At 46.5% G+C, this 23,319-nt stretch overlaps 1 long non-coding RNA gene across 1 annotated transcript; it reads right to left on the bottom strand.

The window, feature by feature from the left end:
- Nucleotides 1-1,477: 1,477 nt before the first annotated feature.
- On the bottom strand, nt 1,478-10,107 carry LOC120998687. Its single transcript, XR_005778461.1, has 3 exons — nt 10,096-10,107; nt 7,276-7,277; nt 1,478-1,812 (listed from the first exon to the last, which is right to left on the bottom strand). It is a non-coding gene; the product is annotated as an uncharacterized LOC120998687 (long non-coding RNA).
- Between the last annotated feature and the right edge of the window lie 13,212 nt (nt 10,108-23,319).

Here is a 23,319-nt window from a genome sequence, read left to right as displayed (position 1 = left end):
GGGCCGAACCGATCTGAGCTGTCTCAACCCGAACTCCAGACTGGGCGGTGAAAGGGGGAACTACAGGTGCGGCTGAAGTTGGTGACTGCCAATCAGGATTTGCCAGCACCTCAGGGACTCTACGGGCCTGTCTGTGCGGTGGCTGCGACGGGGTAACTACTGCACGTGCCACCGTACCAGCTTCAACTGCCCTTCTGGTGCTCGCTACTTCACCATGTTGTACGGCAGTGCTGGTACTAGGTCCAGGGAGGGCTGCGCTGCTGGTGTATGCCTCACCACGTGATCCGACAGCGCCAGCCCCACTCTGCTGCTCTTGAAGCGGATCCTGCACAACCTGTGGTCTAGCGACACAGGGCCGGGTACGCCTGGTTCTATCAGGGACCTCCACCTCCTCGTCCGAACTTTGGGTCAGAGAGCCACTGCTTTCTACAGGTTCATATTCTGACCCGCTAGATTCGTCAGATGAGGGTTCCCATTCTTCATCCGACTGGGTCAGAATCCTGTAGGCCTCTTCAGAAGAATACCCCCTGTTTGACATTTGGACTATTAAATTTAGGGGTATTCCCTGAGACTACCCAAGAAAAAAAGCAAGCCTGTCTTACAAAGGGGAGGCTAGCGAAGTACCGGAGGCCGCTGCGGTTGATAAAAAATATCAAAACAGATTTTTTTATCGCCGCAGCGCTTGGAAAGTGATTGTGCAGTAATCAAAAAAATATATATTTTTTGTCACTGCGGCGGGGCGGGTGTGGGTGAACGCACGTGTGGGCGACCGATCAGGCCTGATCGGGCAAACACTGCGTTTTGGGTGGAGGGCGAGCTAAGGTGACACTAATACAATTATAGATCTGACTGTGATCAGTTTTGATCACTTACAGATACTATAAATGTACAAATGCTGATCAGCGAATCAGTGACTGCGGTGCGGGGGCCTGGGCGCTAACTGACGCTAAACTACCTAACCAAGGGGCCTAAACTATCCTAAAACCTAACAGCCAATACCAGTGAAAAAAAAAAAGTGACAGTTTACACTGATCACTTTTTTCCTTTCACTAGGTGATTGACAGGGGCGATCAAGGGGTTAATTCGGGTGATGGGGGGAGATCTGGGGCTAAGTGTGGTGTTGGTGGGTACTCACAGTGATGTCTGCTCCTCTGCTGGATCCAACCGACGAAAAGGACCAGCAGAGGAGCAGACAAGCCATATAACACATCATATTTACTAATATGATGTGTTATCTGGCTTGTGATTCGTTTTTTTGAAAATCGCCAACCTGCCAGCCAATGATCGTGGCTGGCACGCTGGTGACGAACTTGTCCTCTAACTTTTGCCGGCCCGCGATGCGCATGCGCGGGCCGGCTTTGAGCGAAATCTCGCGTCTCGCGAGATGACGCGTATATGCGTGACTGTGCGCAGCGGTGCCGCCTCTGGAACGCGATCCTGCGTTAGGCGGTCCGGAGGCGGTTAACACATTCTGCTCTACTTCCGGTGCATCCGACACACATTGCTGAAAGCAGAGTCAAGCGCTGAGAATAGTTTTTTTCTTTCCTTTTTCCGCTGATAACAAATCCAAGCAAGGACCTGCAGAGGTTTCAAGAAAAGTAAGTTACCCATGGAAACTGAACTTTTCTTTTTGTTTACATAAATTTTGTGTCTTATCCATCCATGCTAACAACTCTTACCACCATATCGTTAGATTTCAGCAGGAACCATTCACTAATAAAGATGCAATAGAGGCCATCGAGAGGTGGGCACTCCAGAATCTCAGCGTCGAAGACAAAGATGCTTTGAAGCAGTATATGCACCTGGGAGATCCTAAGGAAGCAAATCGAGATGTGATAATGAAGGCAGGTTGTATTTTGCATCATTTGGACAGCAATACACCGGGGTAAGAGTTGATTTTTATGCTCAATTATATTACGTTTTTATGGTTGTTCTCACCCACTGTACCCACAAAAAATTTACTTTTATAATATGCTAAATAGCCTCTAGAAGCGGATGGGGTGGGCGTTGAACCTGCTCCTAGAGGCTCTGTCTGCTCACCTCTTTTCACGCCCTTCTTTTCTTGATTGACAGGGCCAGGCAGCGCTGCTTTCCTCCTGCTAGCCGTGTCTGCAGTATAAATCTCGCGCCGTTCAGGCGCAGTGAGGAAGCCAGCAGCCGCCGAGTGTCCTTCCCTCACTGCGCCTCACTGCAGACACGGCCGGCGGGAGGAGAGCAGCGCTGCCTGGCCCTGTCAATCAAGAAAAGAAGGGCGTGAAAAAAGGTGGGCAAACGGAGCCTCTAGGAGCAGGTTCAACACCCCCTCTGCTCCTATTATAAAAGTTCATTTTTCTCAATAAAGGCTTTAGGCAGTGAGATGGCTCTAATATAGTTATGTTCAGCTGATATTAGCACATCGCTAATGTCAGCCAGCTTAATACCCATTTTTCAGGTGACAGAAACCCTTTAAATTAGACCTCAGATAAGACCAGAAAATTCATAGCCCATATAACCCCCACTCCTCAATCCCTTAAATCAGACCCCAAAGTCATGGCCCTATATAAGACCCCCCTCCATCAATCAGACCTCAGATCAGTCCTTAAATCATGACTTCTATATAACACCCCTTTCAATCAGACCTCAGATTAGACCCCAAAGTAATAGTAACTATAACACCCCCTTCCATCAATGAGACCTCATATTAGACCCCAAAATCATGGCCCCTTTAATTCTTCCCCTTATCAATCAAAACTCAGATTAGAACCCAAAGTAATGGCCCCTATAACATTCCCGCTCCATCAATCAGACCTTAGATTAGACTCCAAAGTAATGGCCCCTTAAAACAGATCTCCACCTGCATTGCATAAATCAGACCTGAGATCAGACAAAAAATAATAATAAAAAAAAATAAAACCTACTTCTCCTGTTCCAGAAAGCACCGACACTCTGGAGATCCGGCACACTTCTCTTGTAGCTTTGTACTGACCAGACACCGTTCAGAGTGAGGTCACAGTGCATGCCTGTGTGTACGACAACCTCACGCTGAATGCTGTCAGGACACGGCGGACAACCGGAGCACCAGACCAAGGTGCAGTGAGTAATAACAGCCCTAGCAGAGTTATACTCACCACTCCCTGTCCTGTCCTGTAACTGACTAAAAAAAACACAAATAAACACTGAAATAAAGTTTAAGTATGCCCCCTACCTTAAAAATGCCGGACATTCCTGGCCATTTTAAATATCATTGCTGGACTTTTTATTAAGCTGAACAAGTGGACATGTCCAGGAAAAGAGGACGTCTCATCACCTTATTTTAATGCAGGAGGACACCTGAGGAGCCATTACAGAGGATGGGAGTTTTAGTGGCCCTGACGAGATACTGTTATGTTGTGTCACGGTGTACTCCCGAAGGCCATTGCTACCTGGGGTTCAGTGCAGTGAATAAGTGATGTGAAGGAACCAGGCAGAGATTATAGGACAAAGAACATCTTTCTTTACTAAGTGCAAACAAATTATTAGCAGCAGATGTAACCACAGTTCATAACAAAGTACAATTTCTCCTCCCAGATCATAGTGGCAGAAGATGACAATCAGAAGGTAACTAGCTGAAAATGTCTCTCTCTCCTGATTCCATTCTCTACAGCTGTACTCTGGTACCTGTAGCTATAGGCATCCACTGTTTGATGCAGGCTTCTAGCTATGCCTGTCCTGTGCAATGTGTGCCTCCCCCCAGGCCCCTCCTATATACCGCGTCCCAAGTGTAGGAATGCCGAGTGGTGTAGTGAGACCTAAATGTCTCTTTATGCGTGTCACGGTGCTCCTACCTGGATACCGCTGGACCCCAGGCTTTGGCTCCAAAGCAATAAATAGGGGGAATAATGGAGGGATTGGAAAGAATAACTTGAGTCCAGACCTTGAGATGAAGTTCAGTGGCAGCTTTACTTGAATAAACGTTTCTTCAAACAGTTTACAGGCTTTGTCTTGTTTCCAGCAGGCTTTAGCATTAAACTGGCAGGCAAATTCAACTCTGCTCTATGCTTCTCTTTGACTCTGCTGTACTGACAGACTGGCTGTATAACTCAGCTTCTTCTGCATGCTGCACTTCTTCTCTGTAGTCTGACTAGGTTATGCCAGGGAACTTTCCTCCTGGCTCCTGAGGCTTCAAGCTTTGGCCTCCATGGCCAGCAGATCTTAAGGTGCTCTGGCTGGCATGGGCATGTCCAGCAGAGACGTGCCCCTGCACACCCTTCCCCTTGCAGGGGGTAAGCTGGTACTAACTGGAACTATCTGGTCCCCACCCTTCCTGCAGGAAGTAGTACTAGCCCAATTCTCTCCAGAGGGGGGCTAGAATGGAATGGAGAGTTTCATTCTACTTAAAGGGAGTCTGTCACCACATTTGAGCCTATTAAACAGATCCAATAGCGTTATATGTGCCACCCAGAAGTTTAAAACGGTACCTTTGTTGCATATACCGGAGTCTTGTTTCAGCCAAAAATGAACTTTGTAGGTTCTGTAAATGCGCCCTCTAAAGTGCCCAGGGCGGCGTCTCAATCTTCCGAGCCCAAGACCGGACCTCCCCAACGGCTCATAACCCCGCCCTCCGTGTGCCTCTGCCCGCCCGTTTACGCTCCTCCTCTCTCCTGCGGCGCAGTGGAAAAGGAAATTTAGCAGAAGGAAATTTGGTGTCAAAACGCCCTTTACATGTCCTGCCATTAACAGCCAGCCACCATCGCTTTGTTTACATTAATAAGAAACCCGTACCGCTATGAACTGGAACCGTATCATCTGTTTTTACCAATGTACCCGGTTCTGTTTGAGAACCCATGATAGTTGAGTTTGAGTATGGAGGCCTCATGGTGAGCTCTTCAATTCTACCTTTGCTGTGGAGCAACACACTGTCCCAATTGCTGGTGTGATGATCTGGGGAGCCACCGCATAGGACAGTGACTCTTGCAGTAATACGAGGGACACTAACAGCAGAGCGATGTGTGCAGGACATCCTGCGGACACATGTGTTCCTCTCATGCAGGGCTTCCAACTGCCATATTTCAGCAGGATAATGCCAGCACACAGCAAGGGTTTTACAGGTCTCCTCCACACTTCCTTGTCCTGCCCTGTCACCTGATTTATCAAGAATTTATAGGACCTGCTGGGATGTCAGCTTCAACAACCTACATATGTGCAGGATTTACTGGCCCAGCCGCAACATCTGTAGGTAAATGTGCCACAGGATACCATACAGAATCTGTATGCCTCCATACCCAACTGTATCTCATCTTGTATCCAGGCTAGAGGAAGCCCAACTGGGTCCTAGAGTCTGCTCTTCCACGATAAAGTCAACCTTTCCCTCTAATATTGTGATCACTTACATTTATCATCATTACATTCACACATACAACGTTTCATTCCATTCCAACAACTCCTTTTTGGTGCACTATGTTTTTTTAGCAATGAGTATACTTTTATTTTATGTATATTTAAAGGGACACTGACAGGACAAATCAGCATATTTAGTTAAATATATGACATTACAGGTCTTATACAGTCTATTAAAAGCATCTAAGTATCCCCCCTGTCCACCTTATAAATACCAAAAAATAAAGTTTTATAACCCGCCTGTCTCGTCACCAATCTGCCCAAGGGGCGGCGTTTCATCTCAAAATGCGCCCATCCAGCCGCTCCCAACTGCCGTTCTGAAGCCCCGCCCAGCTCATCAATATTCACTTTGCTGGGCGGCGGCTACAACTCTCCCCAGTCACGATCCTGCGCATGGGCAATTGAATCCTCCTGGCATCGTTCATGTCTAATCTTCTGCGCCTGCGCCCCGTCGTGGTTACATCGCGCCTGCGTACACACCCAGCCTGCGTCTTCGAGGCCGCTGCAGCCTCTGCCTCATGCGCCAGGCACTGTACAGAGCAGCTGCTCACTCACATCTCAAAAGGGGTTAATGATAGTGCGTCCAATATAAATGTATAACAGAAACTAATGGGGGGGAACATTATTTACCTTTTTATTATGAAAAATTAGTCCACCAGAAATTGACACTAGACGTACTCGAACCTCAAGCTCTTCCTCCGCCTCTCTTTGTCTGCACTGTGTACACACAGACAATGAGGGCGGAGTGAAGATTTGGAGGTCGGACGCACTATCATTAACCCCTTTTGAGATGTGAGTGAGCAGCTGCTCTGAACAGTGCCTGGCGCATGCGCATGAGGCAGAGGCTGCAGCGGCCTCGAAGACGCAAGCTGGGTGTGTACGCAGGCGCGATGTAACCACTGTGGAGAGTTGTAGCTGCCGCCCAGCAAAGTGAATAATGATGAGCTGGGCGGGGCTTCAGAACGGCAGTTGGGAGCGGCTGGCTGGGCGCATTTTGAGATGAAACGCCGCCCCTTGGGCAGATTGGTGACGAGACAGGCAGGTTATAAAACTTTATTTTTCGGTATTTATAAGGTGGACAGGGGGGATACTTAGATGCTTTTAATAGACTGTATAAGACCTGTAATGTCATATATATAACTAAATATGCTGATTTGGCCTGTCAGTGTCCCTTTAAGTACTATTTCAAATGTCCTATATATTGCACAGTAAGATTTTGGCAGGAAAACATATTTCTAATTATAAATATACAGAATATAAGTTTTGGACTCTGCTTATTCCCTCTTAGGCCTCATGCACAAGGCCGTTCCGTGCATGTAGGGCCGCAATTTTCGGTCCCCAATGCACGGGCAACATCCGTGCGGATTCCGCAGTTGGATCCAGATGGTGTAATACGGGTACAACCGGACAACGGCCGTGTGCATGAGGCCTTACTCTGTTATCCTATGTGGTGTTGTATTGTAAGATTCTGGTAGCCATCCTGGACATGAAGGTTGGTTTGCACAGGCCCAGACTAAGGACCCCTTTACACTGTCCTATCATTGAGGCTGAAGATTTATAAGGACACTCATTCTTGTTAAATGCCGGCGCCTCTTCAAAACTTCGGCAGATTCACCTCCAGTTATAGGGTTAATAAGACCAGTGTCTAAAATGCCGGTCTTAATAAATGACCCCCATAGACTTAAAAAAAAAAAAAGAGGGAAGGAGAGTCGTCATTGCCACCTAGGAGTTCTGAATGTATAAATTCTGTATCATAATTGTGTAGTCTGATGCTATAATATACATAATGGGGATCATTTATCAAACTGGTGTAAAGTAGAACTGGCTCAGTTGTCCATAGCAACCAATCAGATTCCTCCTTTCATTTTCTGAAGGAGCAGTCCAAAATGAAAGGCGGGAATCTGATTGGTTGCTATGGACAACTAAGCCAGTTCTACTTTACACCAGTTTGATAAATAACCCCAAAATCCTTATGACTTTATTAAAGGTTTACTAAAAGTGGCATTCCCCTTTAAACATTACTGCTCTATATACAGTTCTTCATTCAGACTAGATCTCTGATGACATCAGCCAGAAGCCCCGCCCCCTTAGAATACTGAAGCTTGGTGACATCACAATGCTGTGTCCAGGCTTCTATGTGTTGGGGAACATTGGATTCTTTTGAGGGTTAGTTGTTGGAGATTATGGATTCGAGAAGAATTGCTCTTGTATTTCTATTATTTTTTACATTTTATGTTCAAGGAAAGCCCACAAAAACACCTGAAGGTAATGGATATTATCACTGGGGGTTTATCTTACGGAATGGGGGCTGAATATTGTATTTATCCTTACATGATTACGGGTCCTAGAGGCAAACCTGGCTGGTATCTCTGTGGCTTGGAGCTCAGGTTATAGGACAGTGGGCTGTGTGCGGCATTGTAACTGAGCCCCATTTACTTGGATGGCGCTGAACTGCAATACCGTACACAACCCCTGGACAAGAGGGAGGATATTTCAGAAATAAAGCTGCAAGGTTTCTAATCTCATACAATGGCCTTAAATGATGACATTTTCTCTGTAGCCACCACTAGTGGGCACTTACTAAATACTGATTTATTGTTATCTTCTGTCTCCCCGTGTCCCGGTTTTGGGGTTCAGCTGCCGCTATCATTGATTTCATGTCTTTATTTTCCTTCATTCTTTCATGGACAGTGACTTTCTCAGGATCAGGGAGGACAACCCCCGGTCCGGACAGCGCCGGTGCAAACAACAGTGAGTAGTCAATTCCTTCCTCTCCTAATTCTACTCTCATCATCCTCTACCAAGCCCTGACTGTAGTGGAGGAGAACAGCCACTAAGCTGCTCCTTTGGGGGATTGGTCCTATAAAGTGATGCTGGAACATATAATGATGTGCCCCTTATCCAGACCTTACCAGCTCACAGTCCAGCAATTACCCCTCCATGCCCAGCCAAGCTGCCAGTGCCTACCTGCTGATGTCCTCACGAAGGGCACTGCTGGCATCAGGAGGATCTAGAGATGTTGTACAATGTCTTGTCGAATATGTTCTCCATGATAAGAATTGATAACGAGCATCTTGTGTCTTTATTACCAGTCATGTACCGCGTTGTCCTGCCGCTAGGCATATGTCTATTGATTGCCGGTGCGATTATCATCTTTTCCTGGTGAGTTTCCAATTTTTTTCTATTCTACACATCACATTATTCTCTATACACTGTACTGTCTTACCTACAGGGGGCGCAGTAACTACTGCAGCAAGGTTATAATACAGGGGCCGGATGAGGCAGGGATATAATCAGGTAACCGCTGTCCCCCCTTTCCCGGTGCTGTATTATGATGTAATATAGAATACAGCACTATATCCTTCCTGCCTGTTATATACTGCACCTTTACATCTCACCCCCTGTAGTGGGGGAGGGGGGCTCATAGGTATATTCTGAATGGGAACTGAATATTGTCATCTGTACCGACTCATGTCAGGACATTTCTCTGTCTCACAGTTACAAGTACAAGGCCTGGCGCCGGCGTGAACAAAAACAGGCAACTGATTTAGCGATGGTTCGAGTGGAGAAGCCAGGTAATAATTTCTATCTAATAACATATATAAGCAGGGAACAGGCAGAGCTTAGGGTTACCTCTCATATCTGCTCATCACACACATTGGGGGTCCTTCAATTACCCCAGAATTCAGAGATGAGACAGCTCATGTCTGCTGGTTAGCTGCATCGCTATATTACTGCATTGCTCATAATATTAAAAGGATATATTCTGTTATATCTACTACCTGCTGATGGTTTCCTTCTCATTTTGTAGTTGTTCAAAAACCTGTATTGAAAATTAACAAAAACATCAGACCAACAATGGATAACATCAAGAAAGAAATGCCAATTATTAAAAGACTTAAAGCTGCCAAAAAAGAGGAGGAGAAAATCATAAAGAGAACATCTAAAACAGAGGAGGAAAAAAACATGAAGGTCACATTCAAAACAGAGGAGGATAAAATCATAAAGGTAACATCTAAAACAGAGAAGGAAATCACAAACATAACACCAAAATCAGAGAAGGAGAAGATCACTAAGAGAACATCCCGCCTGAACCGGTTCCGTAAATGGCTTAAAAAAAGGACCCAAAAAAAGAACACCTGCTGCAGCTGCCGGTCCATGGACTAAATGGAGTTAACCTACCATCATGCCCATTAGTCCGTAAGCCCTGGAACACCATCTACAGTGGCCATATCTGTCTGTCTGTCAGTTTGTCTGTCTATCTGTATGTCTGTCTTCCCCTCTATCTGTCCCCCTGTCTGTCTATCTATCATAGAATACATAGGTAGATTGGAGACACCTGGAGGGGGTGTACATCTCATCTACATTTTTTAAATGTAGGTGAGATGAAAAATCCAGGAAAGTTGGGTTTCCTCAGTAAATTTTGTTTGCTGAGGATTTTAGTACCTTTGTTTTCCAGGCCTGGATTCTTTTGGAATGGCAGGTAGGTTGGCAGTGGGACCTGCCATTCCCTCCCCCTCCAGTACATCCCCCCCTTTTCCCCAATTACCCCAGGCAATGCTGCTGGACTCCTTACTGGTGAATAAAACTGTTGATAAGCCCAGTCAAGGTCTGAGTCTAGGAAGGCACAGTAGCCACAGTGGAACGTCTGTGCTCTGAATACTGTTATCTGTGAACTGATCTCTATGTGATGTTACTGTTTTGTTGCTGGACCAAATAAAGCCAAGATATATTTTTAACCTCTGAAGACTCTGAATGTTGTCATTGCTAACCCCCATCCCATATATACCGATCCCAACAATATCTACACCATTGGTTGGAATGATCCATCTGGAATCAGTGACTGGCTCTGTTACTTAGTTCATACAAGCGGTACAGCAGGATCTACTGACATGAATAAGAGATCTGCTACTAGCATTGTTCCAGCTGGTTCTAGACTCTAGAAAAGAAGCTGTACAGAGGAACACTGGCCCAGACCTTAAAGGGGATTTCCAGCTTTAACCCCCTTTATAATTAGGCTCTGGAATATGGCATATATGAAACAAGAAACACACTTATCTGCTACCTTCTGCTAACTTCCAGTACTAAGGCTCCATTCACATGTGCATATCCCGGTCCCTCTCGATATAGACATGTGACCACTACAGCCAATCACCGGCTGTCACATGTTTGTATAGAGATGTTCCAAGAAGCAAAGATCAGCGGGGAATCCAGGAAGCATCGAACTGGGATATTACTCACTCCATATGTAAGTATTACTTTGTGTATTTTATTGTCAAGCATTCTAAGGGTACTTTCACACTTGCGTTATTCTTTTCCGGCATAGAGTTTCGTCAAAAGGGCTCTATGCCGGAAAAGAACTGATCAGGCATATTTCAATGCATTCTGAATGGATAAAAATCAGTTCAGTTTGCATCAGTATGCCTTCCGTTCAGTCACTGTCAGACATTTTGGGCGGACATAATACCGCAGCATGCTGCGGTATTATGTCTATCCAAAATGCCTGATCAGTCGCTGATCAGTCGGCATTAATTCCCATTGACTTGCATTAGTGTCGGATCTGGCATTGCGAAACAACTGAAGGACAGATGCGCAGACCGGGAAAACTGTGAAAAAGTCTGCGAGACGGATCCGTCTATCCGCATGACAAGCGGAAAGATGGATCCGTTCTTGCAATGCATTTGTAGACAGATGTCACACTGATCGGCGGATCCGGCAGACAGCTCCGGCGACGGAACTTCCAGCCGGATCACACTAAGGCTAGTGTGAAAGTACCCTAAGTGTTTTTTAAATAAATAAACATCTCCAGGGACACAATATTACACGTATGTTCCAGAGTGGGCATTTCTGGGATGTATTGTGGAAGATGCGGGGGGAATGGGACTTATTAAAGGGGTTGTCCAGGCTCAGAGCTGAACCCAGACAAACCTCTATTTTCGCCCAGACAGCCCCACAGACTTCAATGGAAGTGTTTGTTCTGCATGAGGGACCAAAGCAGTGCAAGTCTCTAAGGTTTTTTCCATTGATCCATGGTCAGTAGAAAAACAAGGATGTGTGAATAGACAAATTAAAATAAATGGATACATGTGCTGTTTATGAAGAAGTGATATGTGAATTAGGGCTAAACAGAGGGTCAGGGGCGTGGCTAAAGGCTCATGGGCCCTGGTACAAGAGTTCAGCTTGGGCCCCCACCTTCCCTCAGCACTTTGTGAAGGAGCAGGGGTGCACCAAGCCTTTCTGCTGCCTGAGGTAAAAATTGAAACGACCCCACCATACCAAACCCCAGGGCCGTTTTTAGACAAAGTGTGGCCCTGGGCAAAATTGAAAGTGGGGCCCCAAATCCTGAAATATTGGACTAGCAGCACGGACAGCGGTTGCAACCACAGCAGCTGATTGTAGGACGCCACATTATCTCTCTTTAGCCTTTCCACTGTAAACTGCTGATCCTGCAGCCTCTTTCGGTATGTTCACACAAAGTATTTTCTGGGCTTAAAAAAAACGAATGCAGAATCCGCATCAGGTTTTTCTGGGATGTGTTTTTTTTCTGACGCATTTTATAAAACACTTTTTGATGCAGTTTTGGCGTGGATTTTTATTCCTTTCCATTTCCAATGGGAATTCTGGACATGGATGATAATGTTGTGCATGCACACTGTTATAGGGGGCCTGTGGATGACACCGTTATGGGCATCTGTAAATGACACACTGTTATGGGGAACCTGTGGATGACACACTGTTATTGGCATCTGTGGATGACACACTGTTATGGGCATCTGAGGAGGACACACTGTTATGGGGGACCTGTGGATGACACATTGTAATGGGTGGGTCTATGGAGGACACATTGTAATGGGAAGGTCGATGGATGACACTAAAATGGGGGACCGGTAAATGAGACACTTATAGGGGACCTGTAGATGACACACATATGGGGGATATGTGGATGACGCACTGTTATAATGGATCTGTGGATATCACACTGTTATGGGGAATCTTTGGATGACACACTGTTATGGGGGACATATGGAACCTGTGGATGACACACTGTTATATGGGACCTGTGGATGATACACTGTTATATGGGACCTGTGGATGGCACACTGTTATATGGGACCTGTGGATGACACATTTATGGGGGTCCTGTGGATGACACACTGTTATGGGGGTCCTGTAGATGACACCGTTATGGGCATCTGTGAATGACACACTGTTATGGGGGATCTTTGAATGACACACTGTTATGAGGGACCTGTGAATGACACACTGTTAAGGAAGTGCTCGGTACTGGCACAGTACAGACACAGGTTCTCGTTTCTGCGGCGGCTTCGTTCTTGCGGAGTCAAGCGTGACCAATCCACCTGCATGGCTTCCACGGTGGAAAACCCAGTAGCGGGTTGAGGTGGATGCGGAAAAACAGGAGCCAGACGAGGAAAGCGTCTAGGACGAGCTTTTTCCTTTTCAAGGAGGAGTTCCTCCTGTCTTTCGGCAAAACGTTTGTCTATCCTAGTGGCCAGCAAGACGAGGTCACAAAGAGTGGAAGGAAGCTCACGTGCAGCCAGAACGTCCTTTACTTCACTGGTAAGTCCTTTCTTGAAGGTGGCACAAAGGGCTTCATTGTTCCAGTTCAGCTCAGAGGCCAGAGTGCGGAACTGAATGGCATAGTCACCCACGGAAGAACCTCCTTGGGTCAAATTTAGTAAGGCAGTCTCTGCGGAGGTAACCCGGGCAGGCTCCTCAAAAACATTCCGGAACTCTAGGCAGAAGCTCTGGACGGATGCGGTGGCAGGATCTGCGCGGTCCCATAGTGGTGTAACCCAGGCCAGGGCCTTCCCGGACAGTAAACTGAGAATAAAGGCTACCTTGGCTCGCTCAGAAGGAAACTGGTCTGACAGAAGCTCGAGGTGGAGAGAGCACTGCGACAAGAACCCATGGCACTGCTTAGGATCTCCGTCATATTTGTCTGGTAGGGACAAACGGATTCTGGAACCGGTGGTAACTGCAGGCGGAGGTGATGCAGCAGGAGCAGACGGAGGAGCTGGCTGTTGCAGAGAAGGCAGGAGCTGCTGCAACATAGCGGTCAACTGGGCCAGCTGTTGACCCTGCTGGGCCACAATGGTGGTGAGGTCCTCCAGGCTTGGCAGGGGAACATCAGTGGGATTCATGGCCGGATCTTACTGTCACGAACCGGCAGGACAGGTAGTGAATCCTCTGCACCAGAGAGGCGATGGCACGGGTTGTATTAGAGGACCGGTTCTAAGCAGTTACTGGTCTTCACCAGAGCCCGCCGCAAAGCGGGATGGATTTGCAGCGGCGGTAACTACCAGGTCGTGTCCCCTAGTAACAACTCGACCTCTCTGGCAACTGATAAGGCGTGGTACACAGGGAGAAGGCAAGAGCGTAGTCGGATGAAGCAGCGGTCAGGGCAGGCGGCAAAGGTTCAAAGGCGAGTGGACGGTAGCAACGGGTACGGCAAACAGGTAAGGCAAACTAACATCATAGGGAACGCTTTCTCTGAGGCACAAGGCACAAAGATCCGGCAGAAGGCTGTGGGAGGAGAAGGTATAAATGGGCACGTGCAGCCTAATTAAGTCAGCACTGCCTCTCACAACCTTAACCCTTAATAACCCCTTTGGACCAGGCACCAATCATTGGTGCACTGGTCCTTTGAATCTAAGAGTCCCGGCGTGCGCGCACCCTAGAGAGCGAGGACGCACACGCCGAGACGCTGGAGTGCTGCCTGGGGACATATGCTGTGAGCACTCCGAGACCAGCAGGGGACCCTGAGCGCTCAGCGTAACAACATGTACCACCCTGGAGTATTTCCCCAGTGAAATCTCTCAGGGCATGGACATGGAGTGGTGCTCAAACTGCTAGGATGCATCTGTGGGACCCTCTTTCAGAGATGATGTCCTCCACTTGACTGAGGGGTCTTCAGGAGAGGTGGGCAGTCGAGCTAGGCTATCAGACGGTCAACTCTGTAGCTGTGATGTCATCTTTTCTTCAAAATGGACATGTGCACACCTGCAAGGAAGAATACAACATATAAATCATTTTCAGGCAATTGTGGAGGCAATAGAGGAGAAATATAAAATTTGATGTAAAGTAGAAATAAACCAAAACCCTAAAAACAATTGATGCAAGAAATTATTTAAACTTTTAGAACAATGGTCTCCAACCTCTGGCTCAGCAAGTGCTGCTGTAGAAATACAACTCCCATCATCCCATAATAGCAAGCAACTGTCAGAACATGTTTGGAGTTGTTTTCCACTCACCAAACATCTCAGGGGAAATTTATCAAGAGCAGGGGGGATGCATTTAATTTATCATAAGTTCATGCCTGGTTAAAAATTAAGTGCATCCTCTGACAGTCTATGCGCCCTGAATTAATTCTTGGCCAGCTCACAGCTGCCATAGATTTTGGTCATCATTTACAGCAGAAAACTGGCATACATTAAGTAAATCTTCTGGGACTGATGTCCAAGCCCACCCCTTTCAGAAAAATGGAGAGGCTGGCAGTAAATCGCCATTTACAAACATTTTAAACAGAATTTGCAACTTTTGTTTATCAGTTTTCTGGTGTACAAGAATTATAAATCTCTCCTTGTGCTGTCGACTACCAAAAGCAGTGGACATAATAATTAGGCTACTTTCACACTCGCGTTTGGTGCGGATTCGTCATGGATCTGCACAATGGATCCGTTCAGATAATACACTGCTCAAAAAAATAAAGGGAACACAAAAATAACACATCCTAGATCTGAGTTAATTAAATATTCTTCTGAAATACTTTGTTCTTTACATAGTTAAATGTGCTGACAACAAAATCACACAAAAATAAAAAAATGGAAATCAAATTTTTCAACCCATGGAGGTCTGAATTTGGAGTCACACTCAAAATTAAAGTGGAAAAACACACTACAGGCTGATCCAACTTTGATGTAATGTCCTTAAAACAAGTCAAAATGAGGCTCAGTAGTGTGTGTGGCCTCCACGTGCCTGTATGACCTCCCTACAACGCCTGTGCATGCTCCTGATGAGGTGGCGGACGGTCTCCTGAGGGATCTCCTCCCAGACCTGGACTAACGCATCTGCCAACTCCTGGACAGTCTGTGGTGCAACGTGACGTTGGTGGATAGAGCGAGACATGATGTCCCAGATGTGCTCAATTGGATTCAGGTCTGGGGAATGGGCGGGCCAGTCCATAGCATCAATGCCTTCGTCTTGCAGGAACTGCTGACACACTCCAGCCACATGAGGTCTAGCATTGTCTTGCATTAGGAGGAACCCAGGGCCAACCGTACCAGCATATGGTCTCACAAGGGGTCTGAGGATCTCATCTCGGTACCTAATGGCAGTCAGGCTACCTCTGGCGAGCACATGGAGGGCTGTGCGGCCCTCCAAAGAAATGCCACCCCACTCCATTACTGACTTAATGCCAAACCGGTCATGCTGGAGGATGTTGCAGGCAGCAGAACATTCTCCACGGCGTCTCCAGACTCTGTCACGTCTGTCACGTCTGTCACATGTGCTCAGTGTGAACCTGCTTTCATCTGTGAAGAGCACAGGGCTCCAGTGGCGAATTTGCCAATCTTGGTGTTCTCTGGCAAATGCCAAACGTCCTGCACGGTGTTGGGCTGTAAGCACAACCCCCACCTGTGGACGTCGGGCCCTCATATCACCCTCATGGAGTCTGTTTCTGACCGTTTGAGCAGACACATGCACATTTGTGGCCTGCTGGAGGTCATTTTGCAGGGCTCTAGCAGTGCTCCTCCTGTTCCTCCTTGCACAAAGGCGGAGGTAGCGGTCCTGCTGCTGGGTTGTTGCCCTCCTACAGCCTCCTCCACGTCTCCTGATGTACTGGCCTGTCTCCTGGTAGCGCCGCCATGCTCTGGACACTACGCTGACAGACACAGCAAACCTTCTTGCCACAGCTCGCATTGATGTGCCATCCTGGATAAGCTGCACTACCTGAGCCACTTGTGTGGGTTGTAGACTCCGTCTCATAATACCACTAGAGTGAAAGCACCGCCAGCATTCAAAAGTGACCAAAACATCAGCCAGGAAGCATAGGAACTGAGAAGTGGTCTGTGTTCACCACCTGCAGAACCACTCCTTTATTGGGGGTGTCTTGCTAATTGCCTATAATTTCCACCTGTTGTCTATCCCATTTGCACAACAGCATGTAAAATTGATTGTCACTCAGTGTTGCTTCCTAAGTGGACAGTTTGATTTCACAGAAGTGTTATTGACTTGGAGTTACATTGTGTTGTTTAAGTGTTCCCTTTATTTTTTTGAGCAGTGTACAACCGTCTGCATCCGTATCTTTAACATAGCAAGACGGATCCGTCTTGAACACCATTGAAAGTCAATGGAGGACGGATCCGTTTTCTATTGTGCCAGATTGTGTCATAGAAAACGGATCCGTCCCCATTGACTTACATTGTGGCTCAGTTTCGTCAGACGGACACCAAAGCGCAATGGAGACGGAACGAAGGCAAACTGAGGCTTACTGATGCATTCTGATCGGATCCTTTTCCATTCAGAATGCATTAAGGCAAAACTGATCAGTTTTGGACCGCTTATGAGAGCCATGAACGGATCTCACAAACGGAAAGCCAAAACGCCAGTTTGAAAGTAGCCTTAATCATCGCCTCTCCTTATCTTGGTGTTATCATGGTTGCTGTTGTTTGTGTGACCAGTGACAGTGACCAGTGAAATAGGGGGAACATTGGCCAGTAAGATAGAGCAGCATCCAGAAAGAGAGGGGAGATAGTAAGCAGTAAGATAGGACAGAGACCAGTAAGATAGGATGAATAATAACCAGTATGATAGGGTAATGACCAGTAAGACAGGACAGTGGAAATGTCAGACTATTAAGACCACTGATACATACGATAATGGGCGATACAGTAATTAATAATGGGTAAGTTGTGAGAGTCACCCACAATAAATATCATCCATAACCCCAATTGTAGTATCAAAAAACTGATTTTACTGATTCATGACCATACCCAAAAACAGGACATTGAGATAACCCATAATTCCCAAGATATCTTCTTTGGTGTTCTATATCATCAATCTCAGTGAATTGAAGATAGGACAGTTAGCAGTAAAATAGGGCGGATAGAGACCAGTAAGGTAGGGTAATAACCAGTAAGTTAGGACAGTGACCAGTAATATATGGAAGTGAATTGTAAGATAAGGCAGTGATCTGTAAATTAGGGTGGGAAGTGACCAGTACGATGAAGGGGGCAGTGAATAGATAAACCAAAGGCACTGGAGCCTTATTGGCTGCTATGAACAGCTCCACTCGTCTTATGCAGAGGTTTAGATGAACCTCTTCATCCACATAAATCATCCCATACAGTTCCCTGGTCCAGTAATGTCTGACTGAGAACTTACCATGATCTAAAGAGGGGTCGCAGACTTCACTACAAACACACGGATGCTTATCTCTTGCAGACAGAGGGGGTGATGCAGCAAAGCTGGGAGACATCTTCCTCCTCCTGCAGCCGGCAACCAGGAATGACAGTTTGTAACAGCAATTATCAGTCATGTTTCTGAGGGGAAGTGCTGATTGGTTGATCAGATTCTAATCCACCAATCAGCAGCTCTCTGTTCTCTACAGCCTGGGACTGGAGGAGCACACAACAGCCCGAGCCCTGAGTGCAGCACAACCGATGTGTGCGACTGCGAGGTGGACTGCATTTTCTTGATTCAAGGACCAATTATTACCCCCATAGCAAAGTGTTGGTAGGGTTCATGCAAATTACATTTCCCATTAGTGTCCATACTTTTGCTCTTTTTCCCCTGAAATACCTCAACTTTTTTGTTTATAGCAAGGTACATATGGTTAAAGGAAAACATTTTTTTTTATTTCACTATGCCGTAAATAAGCATTATTAATAATCCCACTACATGGATTTTATCCTGTTCCTGTTATTTTTCACCTTCCTGACAGAGCTTAGTTTTAAAAATCTGTAACTTTGGGATGCTTTAACCACTTCAGCCCCCCTAGCTTAAACCCCCTAATGACCAGACCACTTTTTACACTTCTGCACTACACTACTTTCACCGTTTATTGCTCGGTCATGCAACTTACCACCCAAATGAATTTTACCTCCTTTTCTTCTCACTAATAGAGCTTTCATTTGGTGGTATTTAATTGCTACTGACATTTTTACTTTTTTTGTTATTAATCGAAATTTAACTAAATCTTTGCAAAAAAAATAAAATTTTTCACTTTTAGTTGTAATTTTTTTTAAAAAAAACGACATCCATACATAAATGTTTCTCTAAATCTATTGTTCTACATGTCTTTGATAAAAAATAAATGTTTGGGTAAAAAAAAAATGGTTTGGGTAAAAGTTATAGCGTTTACAAACTATGGTACAAAAATGTGAATTTCCGCTTTTTGAAGCAGCTCTGACTTTCTGAGCACCTGTCATGTTTCCTGAGGTTCTACAATGGCCAGACAGTAAAAACACCCCACAAATGACCCCATTTCGGAAAGTAGACACCCTAAGGTATTCGCTGATGGGCATAGTGAGTTCATAGAACTTTTTATTTTTTGTCACAAGTTAGCGGAAAATGATGATTTTTTTTTTCCTTACAAAGTCTCATATTCCACTAACTTGTGACAAAAAATAAAAACTTCCATGAACTCATTATGCCCATCACAAAATACCTTGGGGTGTCTTCTTTCCAAAATGGGGTCACTTGTGGGGTAATTATACTGCCCTGGCATTCTAGGGGCCCTAATGTGTGGTAAGTAGTTTGAAATCAAAATGTGTAAAAAATGACCTGTGAAATCCTAAAGGTGCTCTTTGGAATGTGGGCCCCTTTGCCCACCTAGGCTGCAAAAAAGTGTCACACATCTGGTATCGCCAAAACTTGCAGATATTAGAGAGCAAGGTAGGACAATTATGCTGTGCAAATGGTTCTTATGAATTCTTTTTGACCTCTGAGAAGTCTGGATCAGAACCAAATCAATTTTCCCATTAACAATAACAGGAAAATCATAAAAACTAGGCCCCACTTAAGCACTCATAACTCACCAACTGATAGTCCGGAAGATCTGAAACTTGAAGGTGTTAGAGGGCTAGGTATCTCCTTCAAGCTTTATAAAGGGTTTGACTGGGTTCCCTTTGGGTTGTGAGATATTTGGATCAGAACCGAAGCAATTTTTGCAAATTCATAAAAACTAGGCCCCACTTAAGCACTCATATCTCACCAACTGATAGTCCAGAAGATCTAAAACTTGCAGGATCTAGAAGGCTAGGTATAACCTTCAAGCTTTGTAAATAGTTTGACTAAGCTGCGTTTGGGTTGTGAGATATTTGGATCAGAACCAGAGCAATTTTCCCATTGACAATAATAGAAAAATCATAAAAATTATGCCCCACTTAAGCACTCATATCTCCAGGGGCGGACTGACCAGTCGGGCACTTCGGACATGGTCCGAGGGCCCGGCCGGGATGGGGGCCCGCCGCAGAATAACATTATGTGTTAATGTTATGCCCAGCACCCCGATTCCGAATGTTATGCTGGCCTGTTATTGGCAGCGGGGCCCGGTGCAGTCACTGTATTCTATTACACCGGGCCCCGCTCATTGTAATACTAATATTCATATGTGAACAACTTGAAATCCTCTGCGATCCTCTCCCTGTGAGCTCTCTGTACTCACAAACTCAGTAGCAGGCCGGGCGGCAGCGCAACTCTTCCTGTGTCCCGCCCTGTATGTCCATATATGGAGTCAGTGCTTGTGTATTCTAATTTAGCCTGTATTTCTAATTTAGCCTGTATTCAAACCCACGACCTTCTGTATCAGAGGCAAAGCACCTAACCACACGGCCATAAGAGAGGCATTGACACTGACTGAAAAAATATGAGACTTCTACTGTTATAGCTGGCTAAGTGTACATCTATACACATGACTGCTGCCCTAACACACCCAGCACTGCTATATCTCTATATGACAGCTGTCCCAGCACACTCAGCTCTGCTATATCTCTATATATGATAGCTTCCCACGCACACCTAGCTCTGCTACATCTAATACACATGACAGCTGCACCAGCACACTCAGCTCTACTATATCTCTATATATGACAGCTGCCCCAGCAAACCCAGCTCTGCTACATCTATACACATGACAGCTGCCCCAGCACACTCAGCTCTGCTATAGCTCTATATATCTACTGTATAGTAATACTTAGAGATATATAGATGTAGCAGAGCTGGGTGTGCTGGGGCAGCTGTCATATATAGAGATATAGTAGAGCTGAGTGTGCTGGTGCAGCTGTCATGTGTATTAGATGTAGCAGAGCTGGGTGTGCTGGGGCAGCTATCATATATAGAGATATAGCAGAGCTGAGTGTGCTGGGACAGCTGTCATATAGAGATATAGCAGTGCTGGGTGTGTTTGAGCAGCTGTCATGTGTATAGATGTAGCAGAGCTGGGTTTGCTGGGGCAGCTGTCATATATAGAGATATAGTAGAGCTGAGTGTGCTGGTGCGCTGGTGCAGCTGTCATGTGTATTAGATGTAGCAGAGCTGGGTGTGCGTGGGAAGCAATCATATATAGAGATTGCTTCCCACGCACACCCAGCTCTGCTACATCTAATACACATGACAGCTGCACCAGCACACTCAGCTCTACTATATCTCTATATATGACAGCTGCCCCAGCACACCCAGCTCTGCTACATCTATATATCTCTAAGTATTACTATACAGTAGATATATAGAGCTATAGCAGAGCTGAGTGTGCTGGGGCAGCTGTCATGTGTATAGATGTAGCAGAGCTGGGTTTGCTGGGGCAGCTGTCATATATAGAGATATAGTAGAGCTGAGTGTGCTGGGACAGCTGTCATATAGAGATATAGCAGTGCTGGGTGTGTTAGGGCACAGTCATGTGTATAGATGTACACTTAGCCAGCTATAACAGTAGAAGTCTCATATTTTTTCAGTCAGTGTCAATGCCTCTCTTATGGCCGTGTGGTTAGGTGCTTTGCCTGTGATACAGAAGGTCGTGGGTTCGAATCCCAGCAGAAACTTTTCTGAAATACAAGCTCCATATATGGACATACAGGGCGGGACACAGGAAGAGGCTGCATCGCATCACTGACATAGAGGTAAGTATAAGTGTTTTTTTTTGTTTTTTTTAATACCCGACTGTTACTGCCATGGGGGGAGCGGGAGGCACTTGATACTGGCACATGGGGGGGGGGAGGATGGTTGGCGACTGATACTGGCACATGGGGAGGGGAAGGGGAGAGGCACCTGATACTGGCACATGGGGGGGGGGGTTTGCACCTGATACTAGCACATGGGGGAGGGGGGTTGGGTTGGCACCTGATACTGGCACATGGGGGGGGAGGGGGGTTGGCACTAGGATACTGGCACATGGGGGGGGGGGGGGGAGAGAAGCACCTGATACTGGCACATGGGGGGGTGGCACCTGATACTGGCACCTGGGGGGGGGGGGGTTGGCACTATGATACTGGCACATGGGGGAAGGAGAGAGGCACTTGATACTGGCACTTTTTTTTGGGGGGGGGGGGGGGGGAGATGGCACTATGATACTGGGACATGGGGGGAAGAGAGAGGCACTTGATACTGGCACATGGGGGGGTTTGGCACTATGATACTGGCACATAGGGGTGGGAAGGAGAGAGGCACTTGATACTGGCACATTGGGGGGGGAGGGTGGCACTATGATACTGGGACATGTGGGGGGGAGGAGAGAGGCACTTGATACTGGCACATGATGGGGGGGCATTATGGGGGACACTAGGCCAGCAGCCTATCAGAGGCCGGACACTGAGGGCATCTACTGGGGCACTATATATGGGGCATTTTATACTGGTACATTATGGGGGGCACTAGCAGGAAGGGGGGAGAGGAGCACTATGGGGGAATTTACTGGGGGCACTATATAGGGGTATTTTATACTGGGACATTATGGAGGCACTATGGGGACATTAGCATTTTTTGCACTGTCACATTAAAAGGAGAATTATTTTTACTAGGGGGTGTAATAGAATACAGTGACTGCACCGGGCCCCGCTGCCATTACAACACCAGATGCCGGCCCCCAGACCCTGTATTGGGGATCATTCACTTACAGGGACACTGTTATGGGGGGATCTGTGGATGACACATATATAGCATAAGGTGCTATATATGTGTCACCCACAGATCCCCCCCCCACAACAGTGCCATCCACAGAGCCCCCACAACAGTGCCATCCACAGAGCCCCCACAACAGTGCCATCCACAGAGCCCCCACAACAGTGCCATCCACAAAGCCCCCATAACAGTGCCATCCACAGAGCCCCCATAACAGTGCCATCCACAGAGCCCCCATAACACCTTTTGGTTCAAAATATTTTTTAATTTGGCTATTCCCCACCCCTCTTGTAATTGTTCCGCTACTTGTGGGCTGCGCGGGCATGAGTTCAGTCACTTCGGTGGGCAATCCCGTCCTGCAGCGTGTGATCCCGCAAGACCCGCCGATGTAGGTCACGGGTCTCGCGGGATCACGCGCCGCAGGATGGGATTGCGCACCGAAGTGACTGAACTCATTCCCATGTAGCCCGCAAGTAGCAAATCAGTGGAACAAGTACAAGGTGGGTGGGGGGATGATCTGTGGGGTTGCCCAGACGGCTAGGCCCTTCACAGTAGTTATTAACCCCTTTCAGCTGTCCCCCATTCAATTTTCCCATTAACAATAATAGGAAAATCATAAAAACTAGGCCCCACTTAAGCACTCATAACTCACTAACTGATAGTCCGAAGATCTGAAACTTGCAGGATCTAGAAGGCTATGTATAACCTTCAAGCTTTGTAAAGGGTTTGACTAAGCTGCGTTTAAATTAGATATTAGAGAGCAATATAGGACCTTTATGCTGTGTAAATGGTTCTTTTGGGTTCTTTTTGACCTCTGAGAAGTCTGGATCA

This window comes from Bufo bufo, chromosome 4, assembly GCF_905171765.1.
Source record: "Bufo bufo chromosome 4, aBufBuf1.1, whole genome shotgun sequence".
In the NCBI taxonomy this organism is placed as follows: Eukaryota; Metazoa; Chordata; class Amphibia; order Anura; family Bufonidae; genus Bufo; species Bufo bufo.
Note: the sequence above shows the minus strand (reverse complement) of the source record. Positions and strands in the feature narration are given on the sequence as shown.